The sequence below is a fragment of the Andrographis paniculata genome, unplaced genomic scaffold (assembly GCF_009805555.1).
Source record: "Andrographis paniculata isolate CXL003 unplaced genomic scaffold, ASM980555v1 Contig57END, whole genome shotgun sequence".
NCBI classification, from domain to species: domain Eukaryota; kingdom Viridiplantae; phylum Streptophyta; class Magnoliopsida; order Lamiales; family Acanthaceae; genus Andrographis; species Andrographis paniculata.
In genome coordinates this window covers 6,087,470-6,113,450 of record NW_026137592.1, presented here as the reverse complement: position 1 = coordinate 6,113,450, position 25,981 = coordinate 6,087,470, and positions in this window count along the sequence as shown.

Below are 25,981 nucleotides of genomic sequence, written 5' to 3'. Positions count from 1 at the left end.
TGGGAGAAGGGCAAGATTGCTGATCCTACATCATCGGAGAATTTCATACGACTGAGGTCCGGCCGAATCATCAGAAAGATCACTATGGCAGGCTCACAACCTCAATCATCATCAGCACCGGTGGGAGAAAATATTTCACCATCTGTCATGCCAAATCCAGGGGAGATTCCCCAACCATCTACCGATTGGTTGTCTTATGTTCAACAATTGAACAATCAGCAAACTTTGGTTATGCAGAACATGTTGCGCGAGCAACAGAATCTCATGCAAAATATGTTAGATCAAGCTTTATCAAGGGTTACTCTTCAACCCACTCAGACGCCGCCAGGAATATCATCATCAAGAATGCAAGCAAATTTCGCAGGGCCATCATACGTTGACAGCATACTTCCAAGTGCCACAACTTTCAACCGAACAGATAGGGAAAAACTCCTTTAATTTTCCCTAAAAATGTTCTTTGGGACCAAGAGTTGACAATTTGCAGCCAAGTACTGTCAGGGAAGAGAGACAAGGGGCACATGTGCAAGATCCCATTTTTATCCCTGATCATCAACAAAATCCTCGTGTGGATCCTGAAGAGATTGCGCAAGTGTTTAGGGTGCATTTTGGTTTGAATCCTCAGATGGCCAATCGCCCCGCTTATCAAAGACCTTTCCCTGAAAGGGTCATTAACGATTATCCACTTCCAAGGACTTATCGACTACCTGATTTCCATGCTTTTTCAGGGGAAGACGGATCCTCTACCATAGAGCATGTAGGTCGTTTTACAGCACAATTGAGAGAAGTGGGAAATAATCCTTTTTATAAACTGCAATTGTTTGGATTATCTCTTACCAGAACAGCTTTTTCATGGTTTGTAAATCTGCCACCTAGGCAAATACAAACTTGGGAAGGTTTGGAAATGGCGTTCCATGCTAGATTCTTCAATCCCTTACCAACGGTTTCTCTTACTGATTTATTGGAATTGAAGCAATATCCAGAAGAGTCAGCCTTATAGTTTATTGAAAGGGTGCGATTGATGAAAGGATGTTATCCTACTATAATCAATGAAAAAGAAATGACCAATTTAGTGGTCAGGAATATGCATGGCCGCCAAAGAGAGGCATTCACCGCTCATGATGTTGAAGATTTGGCAAGTCTCGCTGCCAAGGCTGGACATTTAGAGTCTCTTTTCAGAGAAAATGATAAGAATTTCAGGCGTAATAAAGTTCAGCATATGACGAGTATGGAAACAGAAATATACGACTTTGATTATGATCAGACAGAAGATATGGCGGCCGAAATCATTTCGGGAAAACCTTATGTGCGCTCTAAATTGAAGCCAGTGCCAGGAACTGAAGGAAGAGAGCAATCCACATTTGACAGTTCAAAGGCAGATGAAATTTTCGATATTTTGCTAACTGACGGCCAGATTCGGATTCCAAAAGGGCAAAGGTTGGCCACTAAAGAAGAGATCAAAGGAAGACCATATTGTAAGTGGCATAACTCGTTCACACACAATACAAGTCAATGCAGTCATTTTTAAAATGAGATCCAAAAGGCCATTAAGGCAGGTCGGCTCAAGTATATTACTTTGGGTGCAGAGCAACAACCTTTCCCAAAAGTAACCACACCAATGGTTAATGTACAAGCAAGTCCTAGATCGGGAAAAGAAAACTCATCAAACAGAGGCCGATCGGAAGAAAAACTCAAGGTCTGTGAAAAAACAGTGGCTGAAAAATAGGATAACATTTCTTTTAATGTGGAGTTAAAGGAGCAAGTTTTAGTTCGGGACCACCCGACTAGAAGGACGGGCTCGGTCGGAAGCAAATGGACTCGAAATAAAAAACCTTTACCATTTGATGTGGATCTTCATTTTTCAGGCATGAATCGTACTCAGATTCGGAACGCTAAGCGCAGGTATGCTGCGAGATACCGGGATAAGGTCTCTTCATCGAAACAGCCGAACGACATCCCAGGTGCTGCTAGACATATTGAAGGAGGTCGGTCCATTAGGGTCGTTTCATTTGAGTAGCCGAATGATGCATAGGGTTCCATAGATTTGTTGGAAGGAGATCGGTCCATAGGGGTCGCCTCTTCAAAACAGCCGACCAACATGCGAGGTGTTGCTAATTATCAGGAGGGGGGTCGGTCCATACAAAAAAAAGGGTAAAAACGTATCAGATGAAAGAATTGAAGGTTTCAGATGTCAGTTTTGTGAGCGGATTAACATCAATCCATCTTTGGAGGAGTTTCGTTTGGAATCTTTGACAGTTCAAACTGAAACTGATACCAGGGACGAAATTCTGGAAGATCACTCAAGGTCTGTTAAGTCCCGACTAGGGCCACGAGTTCCCTGCTGAATGACAGGAATCAACTGGATTGAAGAAGAACCTTTGTGGGCAAGTTTGGTGGATGATTTTATTGAAGAGCCAAATGGACAAAGATTTCGGATCCTGATTTTCTGGCTCGATGGGGCATTTTGTAGGCATTAAAAATTAAAAAATGCCTAAATTAAACTAAATATCATATATATTGGAAGAAAATAAAATTCTGATATAATAAATATGTGATATTTAATTATGCACATATGTTAGTATTTGTACAATAAATATCAATCATTAATGCAAAAATTTGCTTAAAATGGAAGATATCGTACAAATATTACGTGCATAAATAGAGTCATAATAAATTTGGCAGCAAAATAAATTAATCTCGTCAATAAAAGAAGTATTTAACTTAATATATTCCGAGAAAGAAAATGATATAAAAATCTTGGCGATAAAGAAAGACGCACAATGAAATCCTTTAAGAATGGAAAATGACATCTGATGAAAAATGAAGGATTATAATATCTTCCCATGGGCCAATCAGAATGTCCGATATGGCATCATCCGAAACGGAAGCCGAGGCCACCCCTCCCTTATAAATAGGAGTCTTGGCCAATTCATTTGACACGCAAAAGTTCAATTGAAGACTCGCGCAAGGGTAAGTCTCTCTAGACTCTCTGCAATGTTCTTCATTGTTCTTTGTATCTTTCAAAATGTTCTTCGTCGAAAAGTCTCCGATTTGGAGAAATGATCTAATATTGGATGACAAATCGATAAACTTAATATTCTTCGTCGTTTGTCCAAGCAGGAGGAAGGATCGAAGGTCCAAAAGTCGTTGAAGAATTCGTTAAAGACAAGGGAAAGCCTTTAAAGTTCCTCCCACAGCTTCAAGATGTCCATCGCGTTCTTCACCAAATCATCAAATTTGGCCCTCTTTGATCCAAAAGTCAAAACGACATGCCGCAAAAAAGCGTTATGGAGCACCAAATCTACCTCCTCAAAGATCAAAGTCTCGGATCGTCTGAAGAAGACATCAAATCCAAAGACCAGGATAAAAAACACCCACGTGGAAACCAAAGCCCTTGGAAAGCCAGCAAAGTCAAATCAAAGATCAAAACCACCTCGGGAATGATCAAAGCCCCAAATTCATCCAAAGTCAAAGCCGACGATTAAATCGCCCGCACGGAGACCAAAGCCCTCCAAAGTCCGGCAAAGCCAAATTGGAGTATCAAATCTACCTCCACAAAGATCAAGGCCCCGAACTTGAAGAGAGTCTTCAAATCAAAAGTTGACGATCAAATTCGCCTGCATGGAGACCAAAGCTCTCCAAAATCCGGCAAACCTAAACCGAAGACCAAATCCATTCAGATTAAAGAAACCATCCAAATTCCAAGTCAGAAAATGGATCGACCTGGGAAAAGAATCAAAGAATCCAACTAGAGAATATGACCGGCATAAATTTAAACTTAAATGTGATTTGTCCAAATTTTGTGTTTATTAAAAATAACACAACTTCTTATCTACAACAACAGTTTTGACTTTAGTAGAAAATATAGTAAACTGAGGATGTTGCCGAGAAGGGTAAACAAAGAAAAAGGTAGATTAGCATTTGCCATGAGTGTGGCATAGAAGGTCGTTGGGCCAATAGGGACGTGCATTTGGTCGGTTCGGTTACCAAACGAAAATTTGAATTTTAATCGACTTTGGTTATTAAAAATTGAAATCAAAACCAAACTAAAGTTATTCAAAACCAAATAAATCAAACTAAACTAGTTCAGTTCGGTTTGGTTTAAAACCGAACAAACTGAACTTTTATTTATTAATATATAACTTGCATATACAATCAAATAAAATAGTCAAAATTATAATATATAATAGTTATTATATTTAAAAGTTAATTTTTTTTTTGGTTAACCAAAATGGAAAATTAAAAGCCATAACCCAACCAAAACTGAAAGTTATAAATTTCAATTTTGAATGGAACCAACTAAAAAAAATAGTCCAAACCAAAAAGTTCGAAAGAAAAAAGAAATCAATTTTTTTTGGTTGGATAGACCAATTCTCACCCTTATGGGTCAATACTTACAGAACTGTCAAATACATAGTTGATCTTTATAAAGTCTCACTATAGAAAAAAAGGAAAGAGGACTAATCACGTCGATAATGATGATGATCTTCTAGATAATGACACAACATATTTTGATATAGCGGGTTTTGTTGGGGATTCAGCGAGCCCTTAGTGACAGAGATATTATGTCATTTTATATTATATTATTTTTTGTTTTGTAATCTTAAATTATTGTCTATATCTTTCTGTATGCAGTTTGTAATAGAAATGTGTGCTTCTATTCCTATTGTATTTATTTACATTTGAAGGTAAAAATGAATTCCAATAAAAATGATGCTAATATTTTTTTATTGACAGTGATACGACATATACTATATTGAAGTACGAAAAATACTTTTTCTATTTGACAAGGAAAAAAATGAATGTCAATACAATAAGTAGCCATGCAAAATTAAGTGAAGGCTCTAGAAAAGTCATTATATTTTTCTCCACGGAGACAACTTTTGTACAATATACACAGTTGGCCACTAAAGCTTGAAGAAATTTACTGAGCTTTTATGACATTCAACAAAATATTTATCACATTAAAACTATGAGTGATACAAATGATGAATTTTTATAGATCACCAATATTGTTGAAAAAAAATGCATCATTGTATTACCCTCACTCTCTACTGACTTATATTATGACATATTAGGTGTTGTTGAAACATACCTCACAGTAGATCAAAAGTCTAGTAATTTTCAAATATGGCATAATCACGTTGGACATCTGGGCAGTATAACGGTGAGGTGAATAATTGAAAATTCATATGGTCATTCATTTCAAGGTAAAAAGTTTAAACTCAAATAAGTTAACTTGTGTTGTCTGTACTCAAGGAAAATTAATAATCATGCCTTTGTCAGCTAAAGTATATACTGAATCACAAACATTTTAAAAAGAATACACAATGATATATATGGACCAAAGATCCACCATGTGGGCATTTAAATATATTATGGTGTTTATTGATGCATCAACTAGATGCTCTCATGTTTACTTATTATCTACTCACAGTATAGCATTTGCGAGGTCGCTTGCCCAAATTATGAAATTAAAGGCATAATTCTCCAAAAATTCAATTAAGAGACTATTTGTCTAGATAATGTTGGTGAATATTATTTGAATGTATTTGATCATTACTACATGTCCATTGTAATTAATGTAAGGCACGCAATTTCTCATGTTCATACACAAAATGGTCTAATGAGATCATATATTAAAGTATTACAATTGATTTCTAGAATATTACTGATGATGTCTATGTTGTCCATTTCAGCTTGAGACATGCAATCTTATATGAAAGATCACTTATAAGAATGAGGCTGATAAGCAATCATAGCTATTCTCCTATGCAATTAGTCTTTGGTCATGAACTAATTATTTCCCATCTACGTATATTTGGGTGCACTTTTTATGTTCCAATTCCACCCCCAAATAGTTAAAAATGGTTCCTCAACGTAAATTGAGTATGTATGCCGGATACAAATCTCTGTCAATTATAATATATCTTGAAGTATGACGGTTGATTTATTCACTACAAGCTTTGCGAATTGCCATTTTGACGAATCATATCTTTCGACATTAAGAGGACTTAAAAATAAACCAAAAATGTATATTAACTTAAAATCCTATTGAATTTTTGTGATTCTTGTACAAAATAGTGTGAATTAGAAGTTCAATGTATAATACATTTGAAAATTAATACAAATCAATTACCGGATGCATTCAAGACTTTAGTAAACTCCCTCAATTTTTTATCCAAATTGTTAATGCCCAGACTAAAATAATTATCCCCGATGGATAAATTGCAAGTGTTAATGAATGATTTACACGCTCAAAGCATGGTAGATCACTTGGTTTCAAATACAAGCATCCATACAAAAAAAAAATAAAAAATTAGTGATGATAATCAAGAAAATATCAGAATTGATATTGATAAACTTGATAACGCAATTTTGTGCCCTTATATAATTATTTATTAGCTATTTAGGTTAATTTGGTGTGGTTTTAGTTTTATTTATAAATTTTCTGTATTATATTCATTTATGTAATATTTATATATAATTTAATCATAATTTAATGTATCTCCCGAGTTATAACTTTTATAAGATTTAGTCTAGTTTAATTGTAGTGGTTTAATAATTAAATATCGTTGTTGGCTTTCATTGAAAATTTATCTTGTTAAAGTATACTTTTGAGCTCTCGGAATTAGCCATTTATGTTGGTCTTTTAACTTAGCTTTTTGGTTATCTTTAGAGTTAGTTTTTAGTTAGTCTTTTTTTAAAATTATGTTGTGTTTTTGTTTTCTCTCTCGTCTTGCTAAGTTAGTGCTGGTGTTGATTTTTTATTTATATTGTCTTTTTATTTAATTTTGATTTTTCAGTCAATTGAGCTTTTGAAGTTAGTTAATTATTTATTCTAAGCAAATGTTAACTTTTTTTTTTGGTAGATTTGACTCTTAAAAGTATGCCGGTTGCGAAAAAATTGTATAAATTACGAAGAACCAGTCCAAAATACAAAGTCAATGCAAAAGTCAATTGTCAATTATAAAATTGTGACTTCAAATCGCAACCTTGGATCGCAAGGTCAACTCAGCACAAAATTGTCTCTTTTTGCCTTCCCTTGTTGTAGAATTAATGGTAGATTCTAGAATAAATTAGTAAATGATGTGATAATCTCCAAGCTCCTAAAAGTTTCCCCCAATTATTTGAAGTATATGTAGCATAAAGATAGGTAGTAAACTAATTATTTGATTCATCAATCGTGAGTGTCAGTGAGAATGCTCGTAGAGCAGTGAAGCAGTGAAGTATGATTCTAAAAATAAAATATCAGCTCAATAATTAAGATTTAGTTTATCTTTCCACATTACCTATAGGCTAAGGCTCCGTTTAGATTGACTTTTGCTAGAAATATTTGGCTTTTGTTTCTAAAAAAACACTTTATACATGTTTGTATTGACTTATATCCAAAAGAAAAAAATAACTTTTGAAATTGAAAAATACGTTTTCAGAAGCACCTCAGAGGTAGTTTTTGAAACAAGTAGAAATACTTTAAATCAAAATTAATATTTTATCCCTAATAATAATAATACTACTATAAAGTCTATAATATATAAAAATAATTATTTTATATTTCAATTAAAAATTAAAAATATTATTGTAATTTTATTTTTATTTTATATATTATACTTAAATTAAAATTTAAATATCAAATTTAAAATAAATTATTAATTATAAGAAAAACTTAAAATTATTAAATTATAATTTATTACATCTTATAATTAATTATAAAAATACAAATAATTTAACGTTGAATTATAAGATCATAGAGAAAAAAAAAAAGGCTTCATTAAGAGTATTTTATTTTTAATTTATATATTATCTTTAAATTAAAATAGTAAAATAGAAATTACCAAATTTTTATATAGTTTTTATACTATGTAATTTAAGAATTTTAGATATAATTAATAAAATTTTAAAATAAATTATAAAGGTTTTATAAAAAAATATATAATTATATTAACATGTCATTTTGAGTAACTTTTATAGTTTAAAAACATTGTCAATGTTATTATATTCAAATATTTTTTTTAATTTTCTTTTAAAAAAAAATTATCTAACTATAAAAAAAAATGTTTCTGCTTTTGAATTTTGCTTCTACTTGTACTTTTGGCTTCTGCTTAATTTTGTAAGCTAATCCAAACGGCCATAAAACAAATTTTAGGCATCGGAAAGTACATTAGCAAAGCAAGAATCTTATGTAATCACCCTCTTATAGCATTCTAACGCACGAAATTTATATTTATGTTGCATTCACTTTCATCTATCAGGAGGGCATCATTCTCTTCCCCTCTCCTCATATCATAAATTTACATAACCATCTTACTTTCATATTTCAATGCATAATGTCGCTAAAAGAGTGACAATTTTTCTCCGATATTAGTCATGCTAGCACGCCGTGAATTTGTTCGTTACTTGTTTTTCCCATCAAATACCTATTTTAGTCAGCTTAATTTTGTATTCGTTTGTAGCAACTCATTGTACCATTTTCTACTCAAAGTATTATATATTCGCATTATTTCCTGAGTTTGACATAGATACTGACAAGTTTAAGAGTTTTTTTTTTTAAATAATTGACAAAGTTTTCGAAGTTACTACACACACTCACAAAGCATATATTTTCCATATTATATATATGTACATCATTTAACCAAAATCTTCATATAAACTTTATTTTTACTTCATCAAACCTCAATCTAATGTGGAAGACAATCCTGAAATAATTGCTCATAAAGAGCATGATCTTGAAATATATGATAAGATATTGAAAACTCAATTAACTATGTTAATTCAAAAAAATAGTATAACCGTAAAGAGACAATAATTGATAATGCCTTCGTATACACCTTATCACTTGAGATAATGGAAGAATATGAGGATCTAGTGCCAAAATTCATTCATGAATTTTGGCAAAGAAATGAATAGCCAAAACAGAAAGATTTGATTCAATAAGAGCTTGAATTATTTAATAAAATAGACGTCTCTGGACAAATTGTTGAAATGTCAGATGGTATAAAACCAGTGGGTATAAATGAGTCTTTATGCGAAAATAAAATGAGGCTGATAAAATTATAAGATATAAAGTCTGCCTTGTAGCTTAAGATTTTTCACAAAAACATGGGAGTAATTTTGATAAAATATACTCTACACTTGTCAATAGAATAATATTTAGACATTTCGTGAGCTTAGAAGTGCGAGAAAAGCTTGACATGCAGATTTTAGACGTGGTTACTACATATTTCTATGATTTATTTGATATTGATATTTACATAAAGTTCATAAGTGATTCAATATACCTCAAAAATGCAAATCAAACCTACGAGAATCATATTCCATCAAATTAAAAAAAAAAAAAATGTATGGGCTTAAGCAATGAGGATGAATATAGTATAGCCGTCTCAGTAAATGCTTAATAAAATAAAATTAAACTAATGATTCTGTCAATTGACTCCCGTATGTAGATAAATTAATAATATTTATCCCTAATATCTTAAGTTTTTAGGTGAGGCGGTCTTTCCAATCATCTAACATGGTATCAGAGCCAACCTAAAATACCGTCAACCCTCTCCCACCCAAATTCCACATCTCTTCCCCGTGGTTTCCCTCCGGTTCCACCGCCGCCACTGCTGGGTAACTCCCCAGCGGTGTGTATTCTCCCAGATTGGTCACAGTTGTTTTTCTTTCCATTCTCTGTCTTCCATCGGCGCTCTTTTCTCTTCTATGGGTCTTTGTTAATCGGTATATTTATCTTTGTTCTTTTGGTTGCAAGTTCTCTTGCATTAGGTTGTTGTTTCTGTTGTGATTTTTTAGATTGAGTGCTACCACTGCTGATTTTTGGAATTGGTTATTGTCGTTGCTGATTCTTTGAATTGATAGGGCCTTTTAACTACAAATATTATTTCAATCATGTCTATTTCTTTTACCGGTGTTCTTCCTCCCACTCTTGCCATTGCTACCAAACGATTAGTTGGTGTTTCTAATTATGGTTCTTGGTCCAACGTTGTTCAGATGCAGTGTATGGGTCAAGGTTTGGCGAACCACCCTATTATTCCTTCCGATCAGATTGCTCTTGGCTTATTGTTATAAACTTCTATTTTCACCGATTTTACTAATTTTTATAAAGTTTGGACACATGACAAGACCTTATATACCAATGACATTTAGCAACTATACAATGTCATGTCCAATTTACTCAATCTTTGTCAACATAGATTGACAATTCTAGAATATTTAGGCAAACTTTTGTCCATAAAGGCTAAACTGAATTTTGTTTTTCCTTTGGAGAAACAGCTGCTGAGAAGCTTTCTTAGTGAGATACTTTTTTATTCTCGGCTATTACGTATTTCATCAGTTGCTCATCCAATTATTGACTATGGAGACAAGTCCGCTCTAATTGCTTCGACTTTCTCACATGTGCATTGACATAGCCCAGCCGCGTTGTTGATGTATTTTTTCAACAATAAAAAAGTAAAATCCGAAAATAGAAAATTATCTTCGAACTTGATATATTTAGTGCTTGAGATTAGAAATCTCTAAACACTGTACGGTACATAAGAAAATAAACTGGAAAATAAAAGAGTGAAAATTTAAATGATGATCCCCGAATCACTGATTTTGCTGTCGTTTGAAGATGATTGAAGATTCTCTGTCAGTTCCCAATCACAATCCTTAAATATTCTTTAGAAACGGTACTTGGAACCGTCGCCCGAACGGTTACCACATCTTCTCTCAACCGTTCGCTACCTCCTCTTCTGCTGACACGTGTTTTCAGCCGACCAAGCTATTATTCTCACTTGCTCTCCGCAGCATCCGATCTCCACAAAAAACCACAATTTGCTCATCCAACTGTGGATCAATCGACTTGCCTATCCGATCACCAACCAATCGACTTGTTGGTCCGACCGCAAACCTCCCGACTTGTTGGTCCAGCCGCAAACCTCCCGACTTGCGGACCATCCGACTTGCTGACCAACTGACCTGCAGACCGTCCGACTTGTAGACTATCCAACCGCGGACTTTCTGCCCTATGGACCATCTGACCTTTGGACCTCCCGACTTGCGGATCTCCCGACCTGCGGACTTTCCGACCTGCAGATTTTTCGACCTGTGGACTTTTCGACCTACGGACCGTCCGACCTGTGGGCCTTCCGACCTGCAGACCTTCCGACCTGCGGACTTTCCGACCTGCGGACCGTCTGACCTGTAGACTTTTCGACCTGCGGACTTTCCGATCTACGGACTTTTCGACCTGCGGTCTTTCCTAAAAAACGTTCAGTTTACCCGATTGTCTTGAAATACCACCTTAAAGAGTCTAAAAGACCCGATTACAAGCCCACATCTTCTTCCAACTTGGGCTTTTTAACCTAATTATAAATTTCATACGTAACAACTTGCCCGCCGCCATCGGACTTTCAAACTTCATTCCTCAATCTTCGTTTGGAAGTTCGTAATCTATATATAACCACAACCCATCTGATAAATTGCCTCTGTAACTGCAACCAGTTACTGCAACACATTGCGTGCCACAAAACTCTCCATTCTTCACTATTGGCCTTTGCTATTCTCAATCTTTGCAACTCCAAATCATTGCAAATCAATACATTCATGCACTTCCCTTCGACGGATCAATCCCTGAAACGGCTTTCGTGGCGACGAAAATGCTCACTCCAACCATTCGCCCATACTGCACTACTCTTGAAGACTCCAATCAAATGAGAGAAGTCTTGGAAGCAGAAAATCTACTAGCTGTCAACAATCCCAACTACAACGCAGTTCGCCTCCATGATAACATCAAAACTCATCTGACGGATCCCAAAGATCCCTACCGCACCTGGTACAAAAGGGTAGCAGAACATTTTCAAGATCAATGGAAAAGCCAACAAATCGACCAGGCCATACTTCTGTCTACTCTCCCATGTCATTTACACGAGAAGGTTCTTTTAGCAATGTCGGCTTTCTGGCACCCTGAGATATGTGTCTTCCTTCTTCCTACAGCCCCCATTGGCCCTACACTCATGGATGTGGCCATGATCGCTCATCTGTCAATTGTGGGAGAAGACCCTGTAATGGGTGCCCTAGATGGACAAGAGCCCAATGCAGACCATTTGGGCTGGTCTCTGGCTGGCGTTAAGGAATGGGGCTAGACTAAATTTTTAAACGATCAGCGGGGAGCAGACGGGACCCCTGTGACCGACCGTGAGCATACTGTTTTCCTGCTCTTTTGGCTCTGTAGGTATATTATCGTTTCCCCTTCGAAATGCGTTCTTCCCTCTCGTTTTGACTTGGCCATACATATAGCCTCTGGCCGTTTCTTTTCTCGGGGTACTCTTTTCCTTGCCAATCTTTTTGGAGGGTTATCCAGGGTTAGCACCCGCCTTACAGACAAGGATGGTAAAAAATTAGATATCGCCACGTCGGGCCCTTTTTGGTTTTTGGAATTATGGTTCCGTCTCTATTTTCCCGACGCGTTCCAACTTGGTCAACCCCCTGTTGCTCCAACACCTGATAAATCTCTGGGAATAGCCCTCAACCAACTCTGCCTAGGTCGTAATAACCTTCAAGCTTCCGACCTTATCATTACTGCTATTCTAGCCGACGATCGTAATAACTCCCGGTATTACATGTATCAAAAGTACATCGGCTACGCATCCTGCCTCTTTTGGCCATTCCCTGTATCTTCACCTTTGTCCGAACCAGACCCACTTCCTCACCCAACTTACTCTTTCTCCTGGGATGCTGCTCTTAAACTCAGGTCTTTATTTATTAGTAAGAAAATTGATAAGAAAGGCCCCAAAGCATTTTATACCTTTAGCTATCAGCCTCAATTTTTGGCACGCCAATTCGGATGCCAACAAGGCTTACCTGGCCCCATCGCCTGTTCACATTTAATAATTCAAAGTCCATATGGGAGAGTCATTCCTGAATTGATCGCCCCTTATGTATCCCAGCTCACCAATTACATAACTTCCAACTCCTACATTCCTTTCCGAACTTCTCCAACTTCAATTGAATCCTTTCGCGAATGGTGGTCGGTTACATAGGCCTTAATTGCTCCTGACAAGGATCCCCTGTTGGGTATTCTCCTGCCCCAGCCTACGTTGGTATTAGGTGCGACCCCATTGACCAATACCCGAAGGAAATTTGTCGCTCAAGGCACTGGATCAGGTGCTCCGTAGAGGAAAAGAAGAGCTTCTCCGACTCAAGCTATCCCCTTCTCTAGAGACAATCAACAGACTTTGAGAAATCGCTCATCAGGTCGGGCACCCGTAAAGACCTGACCTCGTCCAGGTATGTTAATCCTGATTTAATACGACTTTAGTCCTTAACATTTTATTAATCATCATTCTTATATTCAGGTCCGACTTTGGCCAGGGCGACCGTCCAAACTACTTCAAACCCAAAAAATCATCAGAGTCACCAACTGACCAACTTCACGCGCCTGAACCCCCGACCAAACGACAAACCTTAATGCAGGCTCCTTCACTAGCCGACTGGCAACACCAGGGATTTCATCCAACAGTGAGGCGACTGCTTTAGAGATGCGTAGGTTGCCTTATGTCGCTTCAGACCCATCTTTCCCTAATATGGCACCAATGGCCACGCCTGCATCCGCTTCTGCTGCAGTCGCCTCTAGTGCAATCGCCTCTGCTGCGGTCGCCTCCAATGACAGAAATATCTCTGATCCGGTCGTCCGTATCGCTCCCGACAAACCACCCGCAGTTGCCCTAGACGCACCCGACCAAAGGGTAGCAGACTTGGGGGCATCCGACCCAGGGGCAGCCGACTTGGGGGCAGCCGACCCAGGGGCTGCCAACCTTCCTCTAGAAGCAGACAAACGGGAAGAAGAACCTGCACCTGTGCAACCGAGTGATCTTTTACAAGAATTACAAGAAATCCCCTCCTCTGATTCAGAGACCTCTGTTAACCTGGTAGACACTTGAAACTCTCTTTCCCAAATTACAAGCTAGTGTTTACATGATATTAAATACACGACATTCTCATCATTCAGGGACCCAGATCCAAACCACAACGTCCATTTGAAGTAGCCGATGAGTCGGCCATTGAAGTACCAGTCGCCCATCCTTCCAGACCTATGGCAATCTTGGCACCTTCAGGGACCACGATCCGTCCAGAGGTAAGTACACACTTCACAAGTGATTCTCAATATTTGTGCTTCATGTAATTTGAAATAAAAATTCATTCTTTCAAGGATGCTATGATTTAACCCCTTTGTCGGCTGTTCCAATTCCCACGGATGTCCGAACTATAATTGCACAGGTTGTTAATCAATCTTTTCCTGACCTAGGATCAGACTTGCTTGACAGCCTTCTTCAAGCCGTTGGTGGCCTCATATTTCAAATTTCTCCGGAATCGACTGCTACCTCCATCCTTCACCAGCTGATGGAGCGACTATCCGAACTCCGAAATAAAATCTTGTTCGCTTAACTTCTAACAGCTGAGACGCCTCTGCCCGATTTGGATCAAATAAATCTGGAGATTTCCTTGACTAAAACCAAGGAATCAATTCAACAGGCGACTGGAAGACTGAAAGGCCTCTCTAATGCCAAAAAACAACTAGAAGAATCAATTCAACAGAATGAGGTAGAATTGAGAGCACTCCATCAAGAAAAGTCTGCCCTGGAAGGCCACATAGGCGACGAGCAGCGCCTGATTGAGCGGTACAAGAAAAATGAAGCCGACTTGGACCAAGAATTAAAGATTCACGCCCGGTCCCAACTTATAAGGCGATACCAGTCGGCTGCTAACAACAGGCGACTCTCCAGGACAGAAGATAAATGGTCCCAAATTAAAATTGTTTTAGGATCTCTTCTGTAAAATTTTGAAAACCTTGACTTAGTAAATAAATTTTTTCTCCTTTTATTAAGGATCACTTTCCAAAATTCCTACCCTACAGGGAACAAATCCAACTCATTTCCTTTTTAAACACTCGCAGTCCCTTGCAAATCAACAAACAAAAGCTTAACCACGAACTGAAATTTGAGCACGCCTACAAATATTTATCAAAATGCCACACGATCGTCCTCATGTTCCGGCAAACAACTGGCAAGGCGTTATTCAACCCTTCTTCATGGGTAACCATCCAGTTGGAGGCCATGCCAAGGACTTGCTATGCATACTTAAGCAATTAGATTTCAAATTCAGATTTTCCAAACGCGGCAGAAAAACCATTCATCGTGTTATTCGCCTGATGGAAAATATGCTAGAAGGATATGAGGCCCTTCGGGATATACAAAATCGCCTTCCCGACATTGATCATCACATGGATTTGATTAAACACCATGTGACAGCCATACTCCCAGACCTTGGCTGGGATCATACATTCTCCAATCAACGCGTAGTCTTTTCGAGATTACGCACCCTTGTTGATCGTGAGCGTCAAGCCGTGACAGACATGAAAGCTCGCACGACTATGATCTAGAGAATATGCAAGATCAATGGGAAAAGTACCGACCCTACTTAAAAGACCTTATTGATGAAGAACCGGAACTAATACCTAATCACTGGAATGAAGATTCTGACTCAGAAGAAAGTAATCCTCTGCACGGCTTAACATCCGGCGATGAATGAACCCTTTTTGGGTCCGAACCCTTTGTAAACGGGTTCTGAATAAAATTACTGTTTCATGCTTTCTTGTTATCTGAAAAGGCAGGAAAATACCTCTTCAGATATTTAGCATTAATACAATCGTGTACCATTTTACCTTATTTATTTATAATAATAAAGGCACCATTTCCGATCTTCTTTTGAACTATGAATGGTCCCTTCCAATTCGCAGACCACTTTCCTAATTGATCAATCTTCTTATATGTAGGAACGATAGTTTTCCAGACCAGGTTTCCTTCTTTGAATGTTCTATAAAAAACTTTTCTTCCATAAGTCTTAGCCCTGATTTCACTCTGCTTCACTATTTGATCAATTGCATGAAGTCGATTGATATCCAAATCTTCCAATTGCTGCAACATAACTTGTTGATATTCCTCAGTAAACTCATCAGTAGTAAGGCTCGTATGTCCAGATGAAACTTGAACTTCGGCTGGCAACACAACATCTTGTCCAAAGGTTAGCTGATATGGTGAAAACCCTGTGGCAGAATTTCTGTTATTCCTATGCGCCCGTAAGGCTCGAGATAACAACAAATGCCATTTTCTTGGGTTCCCTTCAATAGTTTTCTTTATTATCCCAATGATAATCTTATTAGTTGCCTCTGCCTGCCTATTAGCTTGGGGATAATAAGGTGAGGAATGACTCAAATGAATACCAAATTCTGCCAGAAAGCTTAGAAACTTCTCTCCAGTAAAGACCAGACCTTGATCGGTTGTTATTGAATGAGGAATACCATACCTATATATGATCTGGTTCAACACAAAATCTATCACCTCCTTCTGATCTACATTTTTCAAAGCAACCGCCTCGACCTATTTGGTAAAATAATCTGTTGCAACCAGAATAAAGCAATGATTTTTGGATGATAGAGGATGAATTTTACCAATAACATCCATAGCCCAAGATTCAACTGTCCATGTTTCTGACATTCTTGGCAACCTTTGGCGAATTGTATGCAATCTTTGAAAATCTTTGGCCAAAGGAAACCCAAAAGATGAATAGCCCATCTCATATTCAAACCTGCCCGATGAGCTCCACAAATTCCACTGTGCACTTCTGTCATCACCTCCAAAGCCTGTTTGGGCCCCAAACAATTTCAGGAGTAATCGTTCGAATGTTCTTTTTGTATAAAACTCCTTCTAATAATTGAAATCGCAACGCTTTCAACCGTATTCCGATTGGTACATTCAATCCTGGATTTTGTAGATACATGATAATTTCTGTCCTCCAGTCGGTTCCAGTTTCTGTTTCAGGGCCGACATCTGCACAGATATCTTTTGGGATTCCCTTATAAGCTTTTTGAGCTAATTCATCTACAAATTGATTTTCCTTTCTATATCTGCGTAGATGGGGATAATTACAAACATATTGTTTGTTTACTTGGTTGATTACTAATTGAGAATCCCCTCTTATGATCACCGATTGAAGTTTTCTGGCTATTAGGGCTTCCAATCCCAAGATTAAAGCCTCATATTCTGCTGAATTGTGGGTCATGGCTTCTAATTGCAACTGCAGTTTGACCCTTTGACCATCTGGTCCCTCCAAAAAAACACCTGCACCCGATCTGTTTCCTGAGGTAGAACCATAAAAAAATATTAACCAATTTCGGGTACTTACATAAGACGTGTATCCGGTCGGTTCCTGCTCATAACCTGCGAAGTCTGCCAAAAAATATGCTATTGCTTGGCCTTTCACCACCCTCAAAGGAGAATGATACAAATCGAAATGGGCTAATTTAATGGCCCACTTCATATGTCTGCCTTGCATAGTAGGTCTTTGCAGAATTAACTTGATGAGATCAATCTTTGAAATGACCTCTATTATTCTAGGCAACATATAATGCTCAAGTTTGGTGCATGCAAACACCAATGAATAACACATCTTCTCTGGCATAGTATAATTTAATTATGGTCCTGTAAGAGTCTTACTCAAGTAATAAATTGCCCTTTCCTTTCCATCATCTCCATCTTGTGCTAATAAGCAACTGGCCACTTCATACGTATTTGCCAAATAAAGTTTGAGGGGCCGACCTTCTTTGGGGGGCATCAACACAGGTGGTTGAGCCAATGATTGCTTTATAGCTTCTAAAGTCGTCTGTTGGTCTGGTCCCCACTCAAAAGTATTTCCTCCTGTCTTCAATAATTTAGTGATTGGTCTGACCTTGCCAGTACATTGGAAATAAACCGTCTGAGATAATTTACCTTCCCCAAAAAACTTTGAATTTCCTTAACCATCCTGGGTGGTCGGCTGGCCAGAATTGTCTTGGCTTTATTAGCATCAATCTCTATCCCCCTTTCATGAACCAAAAATCCTAAGAAACTCCCGGCTGAGATACCGAAAGCACACTTAGTCGGATTCATCTTCAACTTGTACTTCTTCATCCTACTAAAAGCATCTTTAAGATCTCTCAAATGTTCCTCAAAACTGGAAGATTTGACTATAACATCATCTATATATACTTCCATGGATTTACCAATCAGATCATGAAAAATTGAATTCATGGTCCTCTGATAAGTCGCCCATGCATTCTTCAAACCAAAAGGCATAACAGTCCACTCATATATACCTAAAGCTCCTGGACATCTGAATTTGTCTTATGAATGTCTTCTTCTGCCAAAAAGATTTGGTTATATCCTGCATAATCATCCATCAAACTGAGAATTTTGTGTCCTGCTGCTGAGTCAATTAGCATGTCATCCATAGGCATCACATATTCATCTTTAGGAGTGCCCATATTAAGATCTCTGAAATCAATGCATGGTTTTGTTGATTCAGCAATGTAATACAAGTCTTTGGCATGATCCGAGGTGCATTAGAGCATTCTATCTTTTATAAACACACGTCAAATGATAAGTGTTTATACCTCTTGTGTACATTGATGATATTGTTCTCACAAGAAATTATGAAGAAGGGCTAAACCAGTTAAAATAACACTAATTTTAGCATTTTTTTAATTAAAGTGTGATACCTTAAAGTTGGGTCATTACTTGGCCCGCTCCCGTGTATGGATGAGCTGGTATTAGGCCATACAAAATTGAATAGAGGTAATAGATTGAATAGACTACTCATGTCAACAATGTGCATATTTTTTTTCAGATGCCCTACTGAAAGAAATCTACAATTAAACGTGCTTGCTTTAGAGTATTTGAGGATAAGTGACCCCCTGAGAAGTCTCTCATGGTGCACGTGAGTGATGACAGAAGCGCGCCGGAAGGACTTGTGTTGACTTGTAGGGCCAGTCTGCAATCCCGATATGCTCAGTGTTGCGTCACTTACAGGCCGGGGTGTCACAGTAAGATATAGGACCATTGAAGTATTTTCTTGGTATAGAAATTGCTCAATCACATGATGGTATAGTTCTTTAACAATGAAATTACGCATTGAATATTGTTGAAGAAACTGGTATATCGGACTGCAAGCCAATTGACTCTCCTATGGATCCAAATGTGAAGCTCCTTCCAGGACAGGGGGAGCCACTAGCTAATGGAGAAAGATATCGTAGGATGGTTGGTATGCTTAACTATCTCATACTTACTCATCCTGATATCTTCTTTGTTGTGAGTGTTGTGAGCCAATTTTTTTAGTCTCCATGCAATACTCATTGGGATGCTGCGATTCAAATTTTGAAGTAAGTCAAAGGATCTTTGGGTATAGGATTATTGTATACCAATCAAGGTCATAGTGAAGTAATTGTCTACTATGATGTTGATTCGGCAGGATCCAGAGTCGATGACACTCTACTTTAGGGTACTGCATATTTGTATGAGGTAATCTTATGTCTAAAAGAGTAAGAAGTAGAATGTTGTTGCTCGATCAAGTGCAAAGGCAGAATATCGAGCAATGACATTAGCGACATGTGAACTTATTTGTATAAAAACAGTTTCTCCATGGAGTTAAGATGGTGAATGTTTCATAGATTATATTCTTTAGGGACAATCAGGTTGCTTTGCATGTTGCGTCGAATTCGGTATTTCATGAAATGACTAAATATATGGAGATTGATTGTAATTTTATTCATGATAAGGTGTTACTTGGATGCATTCCTACCCATCATATTACTTTGAATGGACAACTCGTAGATATTCTCACTAAATCTCTTAGAGGCCCGCGAATTAAGTTTTTATGTGACAAACTTGAATCAAACAATTTCTATTTTCTAGTTTGAGATGGGGTGTTAGAAATATTGTATAGAGGGTCGTTTTGTATTTAAAGTATATTATAGGGGCATTCTAGGTATTTCAGATATTTATTATATTATGTAGGGTTTTGTGTAACCAAAAATTTCAGTGATTGAATAAAATATTTTTATGGTATTAGAGCCTCAGGTTTCGAGTTCGAGTTCCGTCATCCCCATCTGTCATATATCCGCGTGCCAGTGTTGCATATATCTCCTTGCATGTGATGGGTGTGGTGGTTGACTCATATATATAGATATATTAATGATACGCATCCCTAATAGCTTAAGTTTTTAGGTAAGACGGTCATTCCGATCATCTAACATGTTCAATATGCTAATGTGCTTTTGTAAAGAAAAATGGATCAAATTTTATCATATTGCAATATATGTTGATGATGTTAATTTAATGGGAACTCTTGAAAAAATCCAAATTACAGTTGAATATCTAATGAAAGAATTTGCGATCAAATATTTGAAAAAAAAAATTATTTGGGATTGCAAGTTGATCATGTGAACAATAAGATATTTATCCATTAATCCACATATACCCACCCATAAGGTGTTAAAATAATTATATATGGATAAATTTTACTCTCTAAGTACACTAATGGTAATTAGATTCATTGATCCCAGTAAAGATTCATTTAGGCCAAAACAATAAAATAAAGAAATACTTGTCACTGAGGTACTTTATCATAGTGCTATTGGTGCAGTGCACTAATGTACCTTTCAAATTGCATTGGACCACAAATATCTTTTGTATCCCAATAAATTCCTATTGGGATAGTATCAAGCATATTTTTTGTTATCTTCAGGGAACATATGACATTGGTCTGTTTTATTCGAGTAAATTTCAAAATGAATTAATTCGTTGTGTTGATATTGGTTATCTGTCTAATCCACACAAAGAAAAATATAAAATTAGCTATTTATTTACTTATGGTGGAACAAAAATCTTTTAGAGATCTGCAAAAAAAACGATAAAAACAATTTTCTACAAATGATGTTGAGGTTTTAGCAATTCACGAAGTCAGTCAAAAAATTTGGCTAAGGTCAATGACTCACCATATTAAAAAAAATTATCACTTTATTTCTGATAATATATTATCTTCTACAAATTATTCGAAGATAATGTAGTCTGTATAACTCAGTTAAAGGGGGATATATTAAAGGCAATACGACAAAGTATATATTTTAAAATTCTTTTTTCACTTACAATCTTCAAAAGAGGGGTCAAATTAATATACAACAAATTCGATTGTCTGAAGATTTTGCAAATTTATTAATAAAGCCGCTACCGACTGAAATATTCAACAAATTGGTACAAAGAGCAACTACAATGGTTTGTGGAGAAAAAAGCCTCCACATTCATGTGTCCAGGTTGCAAATCAGCTTGTCCAGGCTTTAAATTTTTTTTTACACAATGGCTTATGAAACCTTTTCCTACAAATATATCAATAATTCAATTTTTATGTTCTTTTACTTCTTCTTACTTGGTAAAATAATAATGTAAAAAACACAAAAGAAACACCAATATTTGCATGAAATGTAACTTTAATCTTGGCACGAAATAATACTTACACATCACAATGTTTGTTTTCATCAAACAATATGGATATGCAGCATTGAATCCCTTCTACCCACATTTGTTTTTCCTTTATTTTTCCATTCAAATTTGATCACTAGTTCCACCATCTCCTCTCAACTCTCTCCCTCACACCCTGCCCAAGCTCCGATCTTGTTGTCCACACCCGACACCACATCTGCACAAGCCAACCGCTAATCTATAACTCTTTTAATAACTTCATTAAACATGGACGTTGTTTTTTGTTCATTAATCATACTTATATTTATTTTTCTTTGTGAATGTTCCTCTTATGTGCCGGCATATAATTGACGATGTTTCTGCAACAATCAAAATCCTTACAGAAGATGGCTCTATCCCCAACGCATAATATAAATGTCATCTTCTCCGTGTTTGGTAACTGACTGAAATAAATAAGAAGCAACACAAAAAGTGACTTTAAGAACAATAAAAAAATAAAAACAACATAAATTCCGGACATTGTTAAATTCTTTAAAAAAACACCGTGTTGTGTTGCCTAAACCTTATAGACGATCACATGTAGTTCTTAATTATATGTTCAATGCAAGTTACCTGGCAGCAACAAATAACTTTGGTTCAATCAAGCAGGTTCTAGTGAGGGTAAGAAATTAAGGTGAAGAATGAGGAGATGCGAAGGACATAGGTACCGTACTTGGTAGATCTCGCAGGGAGGAAGCTTGTTGGAGAGGCATTGAAGAAGGAGATGTTAGTGCTTGTTGGCAAGCTTATGGTTGGCACACACCTCACGTTATATTAAGAGCACCGTTGCCTCCTTGTCCGTGCAGTACATCACCATCTCTGGAGACTTCTCGCACACGTCTCATTGGATTTTCATCTCAACAATACCAACAACAATAAAAATAATCACTTTTTCGATTTCAATATTGCTTCCAATTCCAATTCCTACCCCTAACTAAAATAAAAATCAACTACCCCTATCACAGAAACTAATCCCCATAATTCAACAGAAAAGAAACCTACAGTATAAATCTGAATATTCGATCCTGATCACAAGAATACTTGTTTGTATAGTCCAAGCAGGCAGGAATAGCTTGCCTCACACAAAAATTTCAGATTTATATCTATCTGTAAAGAGAGAGAAGAAAGAAGGGAAGGGATAAGGCAGTTAACAACACAAACATTAGCCGCTCTCATTGCATCATAGCCACGTTGCCGTCCAACGCCACTTTCATCTCCACAAACCATACATTCGGTGACCACACTTCCTACACCTTCATATCCAAACCCAAGCATGAAATCCCTAGAATTACTATGCATCCAACCGCCACATTTATAGCAACCAAAACTATCATATTTATCTAAGACTGAAAACCTAGAAAGAAAAAAAAAAAAAAAAGCTCAAAATCTACCGGAATTGAATTTAAATTCAGATAAACACCATTAAAATCAATTAAGGTATCAAAATCAAAAGATATACAAATTAGAGAAGAAATACCCAAACTCAATCTTCTTCATACCAGATCATATCCAAAATTCATACATAAAAAAATGATCACAGGTAGTTAACGCACTTCCTTATTAAAAATAGGTAAAACTGCTTATAATTCTCCTATGGTTTCGAAATTCAGCGTAAAATTTCTCTATACTTTAAAAATTACATGGTACCCCCATACTTTCAAAAATGTTACATAAAACCCCCTCCACCATAAAACCTTCCTATTGTGATAAGAAGATGATTTCCTATCTATAAGTTTTGCATGGCAGGGAGGGTTTCATGTAATACTTTTCAATGTATAAAAGAGGGTCATGTAATTTTTTTGAAGTAAAGTGGGGATTTATGCTGAGTTTCAAAACCACTTAGTGGATTCATGTAAGATTTTTTAAATTATAAGGTAGTTCCATACAATTATTAAAGTAGACGGGAATTTACGGCGAGTTTCGAAACCACAAGGAAATTACGAGCAATTTTGCCTTAAAAGTAAGACAAACCTGAGAGAATTTAAATCTTTTGTTAGGATTTTTATTTGCATCAAAGCAAATTGGTTTTGGAGTGAAAACTTGGAGAGAGAAAAAACCATCTCTAGAGCCTCACCTACACCAGGCAATGTCAGGGTTGTATCGAGATTTCGGCCTCCAAATTTGTACCACTGCGTAACATTTTTTCCCTTTGGACAAATAAAAAACCTTTAAAATCATGTAAAAGGTCTACACAAATGGGCTATTGTGATTGCTCAAAGAATTGGAATGTGTCAGCTAAAATATGTCAAATAAAATCCAAAATAAGGGAAGCGCATTAATACAAGAATATTGTACTATTTTTCCTTCTCTAGGATTTTTTTTCACTAAATTTTTTTTCTAACGAGGTTTGAACAAGACACATTTGTTATATAAAATATCCAAGAGGAAGTGTTATACAGACATAGTAATTATGTATTACTTTGTAAACAATACACATTACGTTTGTATTATATAGGTGATGTGTGAATGTTTTCTATTGGATTAATGCTCTTATATATATATATATATATATATGTATTTATACTTGAAATGATATCACAAATATTTTCAATCAATCACTATCTTTCCAAGCGCCTGTCTCCTTCCTTTTCTCTATACGTATTTACTTTTATAATTAATATACACATATAAGTAGTGCTCGTGAGTGCGCTACACTGCACTAGGGGGAATTTTTTTTTTCTTTTTTGGTGCATAACTGTGAAGAAATGATAACAAAAAATAGGTTGAAAATATGTGTTAAGAAGAGTAATTTTGGTGGTTGTATGTGAAGCATTGAAGGTGTATTTATTGATTGAAGCTGAGCAGATGGTACAAATGTTGGAGAAGATATTACTTTTCAACAGTAGGACTTGAGTGATGATTCTTTTTGCTTCGCTTCTGTTGATTTTGGGTGAAGATGATCTAGAATGGATTGAAGATAGCTCATCCTTTGAAGGCTCAACTATTTTACCTTCTCTATGATATGTATTTTCGCGTCTTAAACTTGGATCCTTTTAATTGATTATGTGAAAATGATGGCGTTTGAGATTGTAAGAATTGTTAAGTGAATATGGTTTTCTATTTGGGTATTTTCTGATCCAATTTTCAGGCCGTTGTTGTTTTTGGTGCATCACAAAGTGTTTACCTTCTCTGGTAAAATGAGGTTGTCTTTGTATTTCAGAAAAGGTCGTGTTAATAGTGTCGGAGTTCTTTATGAAATTTTGTATATCATTTGTTATTAATAGGGTTGTGATAGTGGTGAAACATTTTATAGTTTTTTGGGATCTTCGTGTTATAGAGACAATCATGAAATAGTTAGTTATGGACTTTTTAAAAATGCTACTGATACCCTAAACCCATCAACCGCGCCGCTAGTAGTGAAGCACCTGGTGAATGCTAGATTCCAGGAGCTTAAATTGGATTGCAAGCACTTCACAAAAAAAGGGAAGTTGAAATACTTTGGGGAGGAGAGTCCCGCCACCAATACTTTGTTGAAACTCTATCGATGTTGCTTAATGGTTTGGTTAATTGAGAGTTTTTTTGAAATTATGTTCTTCACATGCTCAAATCTTCTCTTTATTAGTGTTCTCACATATTGATGTGTTTTGGGTAGAATATCATAAGGCAAGGAGAAATACACCCTACAGGTAGGGAAGCTAAGCGAAAAAATCATCAAATCCCAAAGGTAATTTTTCTTGAAGCGGTGGAATAATTGTTTCTTAGAAGGGAACGTGAATAAGTTAAATATGAGATTTGTTGCAGAGGGGCAGTGAGAATGATAAATTTGAACCTTTAGGTCATTTTTCGAAGCGATTTGGGTAATTTGGAGACTATTTTTTCTTATCATAATAATACAAATTGGGGTTTAGGGTTTAGGGCCCTAAACTCTAAACCCAAAGCTCTAAATCCTAAACCATAAAGAATGAATCTTAAACCCTACACTCCAAATGCGATCAATTTTCTTTTTCATAAAAATGAATGATGAATAAATAGTATGAAAATTGTTTAGAAATTGGATTTTTGCTTGTTTGTTTGAATTTTTATACTTTGTAAGGAAATAGTGTATGTAATAGTAAGATTAGTATTAACAGACGGAATCTTAAACCCTACACTCTCAAGTTAATTTTATGTGTTTGCAGGTATAATAGAAAATTTTGAAGTGTGTTTTACAATGTATATATAAAATACTACAATATAGGTCATGAGTGAATTAAATATACAGTTCATATATATTAAGGTTATTTTGTAACTTAAGAGTAGTAAAAGTGGAGCATAGTAAAACTTTAGTAGTAGATACGCATATATATTTTTCTCCAAAGTAATTTTAAATACTACTTGAGGACAATTTTGTGGCAATTGAAAATCTGAAGAAGAATCCGAAATAATTATTAATAAAAAAAGATAATATCATGTTTCAAAAGTCTTACTTCTGAAACTAATCATGTACTAATGTATAGATCTCACTATTAGACCATATTATTCTTTGGGCTTTTTGTTAAAATATGCTTTTGCCCTTGTCATTTTTTATAAATGCTTAAACCCTGTATTTTCCCCTTTTCGTTCGGAATGTAACGAAGAGTTTCTGTAAGGGATCTAAGTTATTTATCGATATCTTGTGCATTTATAGACATTTTGAT